Below are 6,000 nucleotides of genomic sequence, written 5' to 3' on the forward strand. Positions count from 1 at the left end.
AACGGCTCAACCTCGCTGACTGCTGAGAAGGCATGGGACAGAAGGACTAGGCAGAGGCAAGGTCAGACGTAGCAGAAGGTTGGGGCAGGCGCCAAGGTTCGTAGTCAATATGGATAGCAGGAGATCTGGAAACACAGGCTTTGGACAACACTAAACGCTTTCACTGGCACAAGGCAACAAGATCCGGCAAGTGAGCAGGTGGAAGCTAATTAGGCTAATTGGGCCAAGCACCAATCATTGGTGCACTGGCCCTTTAAATCTTAGAGAGCTGGCGCGCGCGCGCCCTAAGGAGCGGAGCCGCGCGCGCCAGGACATGACAGCCGGGGGCCGGGACAGGTAAGTGACTTGGGATGCGATTCGCGAGCGGGCGCGTCCCGCTATGCGAATCGCATCCCCGCCGGCAATGTCAGTGCAGCGCTCCCGGTCAGCGGGTCTGACCGGGGCGCTGCAGAGAGAGGAACGCCGCGAGCGCTCCGGGGAGGAGCAGGCGTAACAGCGCTCGGTGTAACAGTACCCCCCCCCTTAGGTCTCCCCCTTTTTTTGTCCGGCAATTGCTTCACCTGGGACGAGGACACTGGGAGCGATTGTAGGGTTTCCTCAAAGGCAGGCAGTACAGCAGGAGTGGGAATGGGGAGGGAGGGCAGAGGGTGAAGCTTGGCACGGGGCAGGGAGTCACCAGGACGGGGGCTATGAGGAGGCATGGCACAGTCCTGATAGGCCTTGGGGAGACCAGGCACAGGAGGAGACACTGAGGCCCGACAGACGGGACTGGGAGCAGAGGTGAGGCATTTCTTGTGGCAAGCAGAGCCCCAATTCTTGATCTCCCCGGTGGTCCAGTCAAGGGTGGGAGAATGATGCTGGAGCCATGGCAGACTGAGGAGGACTTCAGAGGTGCAGTTGGGAAGGACGAACAATTAAATCTTTTCGTGACGGGGTCCAATGCACATTAAGAGGGGTTTTGTGCGGTAACGCACGGTGCAATCCAATTTAACTCCGTTGACCGAGGAAATGTAGAGCGGCTTGACGAGACGGGTCACCGGGATGCAGAACTTATTCACCAAAGAGTCCAGAATAAAATTTCCAGAGGCACCAGAGTCCAAGCAGGCCACGGCTGAGAGGGAGGAGTTGGCAGAAGGAGAAATCCGCACGGGCACCGTGAGACATGGAGAAGCAGACTTCATACCAAGAGACGCCACACCCACGTGAGCTGGGTGCGTGCGTGCGTTTCCTAGACGTGGAGGACGAATAGGGCAATCCACCACGAAATGTTCGGTACTGTCACAGTACAGACAAAGATTTTCTTCCCTACGGCGAGTCCTCTCTTTCTGGGTCAGACGAGACCGATCCACTTGCATAGCCTCCTCCGCGGGAGGCACAGGCGTAGATTGCAAAGGATACTGTGGGAGAGGTGCCCAGAGATCAAGGTCTTTTTCCTGGCGGAGCTCCTGGTGTCTCTCAGAAAAACGCATGTCAATGCGGGTGGCCAAATGGATAAGTTCATGCAGGTTGGCAGGAATCTCTCGTGCGGCCAGCACATCCTTGATGTTACTGGATAGGCCTTTTTTAAAGGTCGCACAGAGAGCCTCGTTATTCCAAGATAATTCGGAAGCGAGAGTACGAAATTGGATGGCGTACTCGCCTATTGAAGAATTACCCTGGACCAGGTTCAGCAGGGCAGTCTCGGCAGAAGAAGCTCGGGCTGGTTCCTAGAAGACACTACGGACTTCAGCGAAGAAGGACTGGACTGTGGCTGTGGCAGGATCATTGGGGTCCCATAGCGGTGTGGCCCAAGACAAAGCCTTTCCAGATAGAAGACTCACTACGAACGCCACCTTAGACCGTTCTGAAGGAAATTGGTCCGACAACATCTCCATATGCAGGGAACATTGAGACAAAAAGCCACGGCAGAGTCTAGAGTCCCCATCAAATTTGTCCGGCAGGGACAAGCAGAGGCTAGGAGCGGCCACTCGCTGCGGAGGAGGTGCAGGAGCTGGCGGAGGAGATGGTTGCTGCTGTAGCAGTGGCAGAAGTTGCTGTAACGTGGCGGTCAGCTGCGACAGCTGCTGTCCTTGTTGGGCAATTTGCTGCGATTGCTGGGCGACCACCGTGGGTATGTCAGCGAGACTTGGCAGCGGCACCTCAGCGGGATCCATGGCCGGATCTACTGTCACGATTCGGCTAGCTGGTAGTGGATCCTCTGTGTCAGCGAGGGATTGGCGTGGACCGTGCCGGTGGACCGGTTCTAAGATGCTACTGGTATTCACCAGAGCCCGCCGCAAAGCGGGATGGTCTTGCTGCGGCGGTAGCAACCAGATGGTATCCACTGGCAACGGCTCAACCTCGCTGACTGCTGAGAAGGCGTGGGACAGAAGGACTAGGCAGAGGCAAGGTCAGACGTAGCAGAAGGTCGGGGCAGGCGGCAAGGTTCGTAGTCAATATGGATAGCAGGAGATCTGGAAACACAGGCTTTGGACAACACTAAACGCTTTTACTGGCACAAGGCAACAAGATCCGGCAAGGAAGTGCAGGGGAAGTGAGGTGATATAGCCAGGGAGCAGGTGGAAGCTAATTAGGCTAATTGGGCCAGGCACCAATCATTGGTGCACTGGCCCTTTAAATATTAGAGAGCTGGCGCGCGCGCGCCCTAAGGAGCGGAGCCGCGCGCGCCAGGACATGACAGCCGGGGGCCGGGACAGGTAAGGGACTTGGGATGCGATTCGCGAGCGGGCGCGTCCCGCTATGCGAATCGCATCCCCTCCGGCAATGTCATTGCAGCGCTCCCGGTCAGCGGGTCTGACCGGGGCGCTGCAGAGAGAGGAACGCCGCGAGCGCTCCGGGGAGGAGCAGGGACCCGGAGCCCTCGGCGTAACAGTGTTGAATGCAGATTACTGCACCTTGTGTCTTATGTAAAATCGAGAGATAGAAATAACTTTAAAAATTTAAGTGTAGAAATATGGCAACTGCTTTTCAGCATGATGCAAGGAGCAAATGGAGAAGAGCTTGTGTTGGCCCAGTATAGATGACCTATGACTGAGTATATTTATTAACCTTTTCTAGGTCATAAGGAAGTAGTTTTTTATTTCCTTGCTGCAATTCAAGAGCTATTACTTTTTTATTTTTCCATCGGCATAGCTGTATAATGGCTTGACAAGTTTTTACATGTTTACAAGTTTTAGTTTTTTAATAGTGCCATTTTTGGTATAACCTTTAAAGAGGTATTCCCATCTCAACCAACAAAGTTAAACTTGTAGGACATGTCAAGTAAAATATTTTTTCTAATAAATTCATGTAGAAAATGTGCCTTCTTCTCCTGATATTCCTGCTCCTTTCCTGCCTTTGTTGACAGGTCGTTGCCTACGTTACAACAAGGGGAGGAAAGGAGCAGGAATATCAGGAGGAGGCACATTTTTTAAATGAATATACATGCAGAAATATTAAACTTGCCATGGTCTACAAGTTTAACTATGTTGGGCTGCATTCACACCACGTTTTTATGTTACGGGTGCCAGCTGGGCTAATTTTTGACCCGTATTCGGTTTTGTGACTGGACCTAAAACCGTAGTATACTACGGCTTTAGGTCCGGTCAGGAAACCGCATACAGGTCAAAAATGAGCCGACCGGAGTCACCGTTTGACTCCGGTTGGCTCATTAAAGTAAATGGATTTCAGCGCTGGTCCGGCTGGGGTACGGGAGAGCCGGTTTGTCCCTCCCCCAGCCGTATCCGGCACCCGTAACATAAAAACGAGGTGTGAATGCAGCCTTAGCTGAGGTTGGAATACTCCTTTAACTCATGTAACTTTTATTCATTTTTTGTTAGAGAGGGATAAATAAACATCAATGTTGACATTTTTTAGTTTTAACGTTTCATACTATTCATTATAGTTCATAAAGAACAAATTTATTCTATAGGATGTTATGTTCCCCTTAATACATAATACATATTTCAACATATTATAGTTATAATATGATTTATTTATAGAGATTTTTCTTCACTGTCGATATATGCTGCTCTTAACCCCTTAAGGACTGAGCCCTTTTTCACCTTAAGGACTGAGCCCTTTTTCGCAATTCTGACCACCGTCACTTTAAGCGTTAATAACTCTAAAACACTTTTACCAAATATTCTCATTCTGATATTGTTTTTTTGTGACATATTCTACTTTATTTTGGTGGTAAATTTTCGGCATTACTTGCATCCTTTCTTGGTGAAAAATCCCAAAATTTCTGGAAAATTTAGCATTTTTCTAATTTTGAAGCTCTCTACTTGTAAGAAAAAATGGATATTCCAAAGAAATTTTATTTTTGTTCACAAATACAATATGTCCACTTTATGTTGGCATCATAAAATGGACATATTTTTACTTTTTGAAAAAATTAGAGGGCTTCAAAATAGAGCAGCAATTTTCAAAAATTTTATGAAAATTGCAAAATCTGAAGGGACAGATGTTACAGAACTACAACTACCAGCATGCCTCGCTGGTCTTGGCATGCTGAGAGTTGTAGTTTGGCAACATCTGGAGGGCTACCGTTTGGGCACCACTGTAACAGTGGTCACCAAACTGTGACCCTCCAGATGTTGCAAAACTACAACTCCCAGCATGCCCAGATAGCCTTTGGCTGTCTGGGAATGCTGGGAGTTGCAGTCCAGCCTTCCTAGTGGTTTCCACAGTAAAGATCACATTACTTTAACTTTCATTTCTCCCCCCCCACTGACGATTCCCTACCTGAGCCGTGATCTCCGCTGGGTGTCTGCGATGATCGCCGGGCCCCACGCATCTTCTCCTCAGGTACAGGACTCCATCTTCTCCCCCCATTCTGCCCGACATCCAGGAGTGGGCAGAACGGGGGGTTTCCATGGCAACCCCCTGTCCTGCGCTGCCATTGGTCAGAACTCAGTTCTGACTAATGGCAGGGGATAGGAGGAGATCGCAGCACTGCGACCTCACTCCTATCCCTTTAGGCTGATCGGGGCTGTCACTGACAACTCCGATCATCCCTATTTTCCGGGCGATCGGGTCACCAGAGACCCGATCAGCCCGGAATTGGAGAAAATCGCATGTCTGAATTGACATGCGTTTTTCTCCGATCACCGACATGGGGGGGTCTCAGGACCCCCCTCGGCGATGTGCCGGCGTGCCTGCTGAATAATTTCAGCAGGCATCCTGATCCAGTCCCCAACCGGCAAGTGGCGGAGACCGGAATTCCTACGGGCGTATTCATACGCCCTGCGTCCTTAAGGACTCGGGATGCAGGGCGTATGGATACGCCTTGTGTCCTTAACAGGTTAAAGAGACAGTGACCGAGTATTCACCAGGGGTTTGCTATAAGCCACCAAATATAATGGAAGAGGCAGAAGATCAATTACTGAAGTAAATAAACAAGGCAGCAAATCAGAATGAGGTGATAATAATGGGAGAATTTAACTATCCTGATATAAACAGGGAGACTGAGGCCTGTGAATCTCATAAAGGAAACAGGTTTCTGACTATAGCTGAAGACAATATCTGTCCCAAATGGTGCAGGGCCCGACCAGAGGGGGCGCCCTACTAGACTTAATATTAACCAACAGACCTGACAGAGTAACTAATGTGCAAGTAGAAGGATACCTAGGAAATAGTGATCATAATATAATACATTATAACTTGTTCTTCAATAAGGGAATCTCTCGAGGGGCCACAAAAACAATGAACTTTAGGAAGGCAAAGTTTGATCAACTCAGAGAAGCCTGTAACAATTTAAAATGGTATAATGTCCTCAAAAACAATAATAATGACACTAAATGGGAGAGTTTTAATGATATTTTAAATTCTCACTGTAAGAGGTAAATAACTTATGGGAGTAAAGGGGTCAGGAATAAAACAAAACCAATATGGATTAAAAAAAATGTTAAGGGGGCAATAAATGACAAAAATAAAGGATTCAAACTACTAAAACAGGATGGCAGTGAAGAAGCATTAAAAAGCTATAAAGAAAAATGTAAATTATGTAAAAAACAGATA

General features: G+C 48.8%; 1 long non-coding RNA gene across 1 annotated transcript in view; it reads right to left on the bottom strand.

Moving 5' to 3' along the window:
• LOC130360844 (uncharacterized) overlaps nt 1-4,831 on the bottom strand; it is a 42,097-nt gene extending 37,266 nt beyond the window's left edge. The window contains exon 1 of the long non-coding RNA XR_008890827.1: nt 4,726-4,831. This is a non-coding gene — a long non-coding RNA (uncharacterized LOC130360844). The remainder of the gene's footprint in view (nt 1-4,725) is intronic.
• Between the last annotated feature and the right edge of the window lie 1,169 nt (nt 4,832-6,000).

The sequence above is a fragment of the Hyla sarda genome, chromosome 3, assembly GCF_029499605.1.
Source record: "Hyla sarda isolate aHylSar1 chromosome 3, aHylSar1.hap1, whole genome shotgun sequence".
In the NCBI taxonomy this organism is placed as follows: domain Eukaryota; kingdom Metazoa; phylum Chordata; class Amphibia; order Anura; family Hylidae; genus Hyla; species Hyla sarda.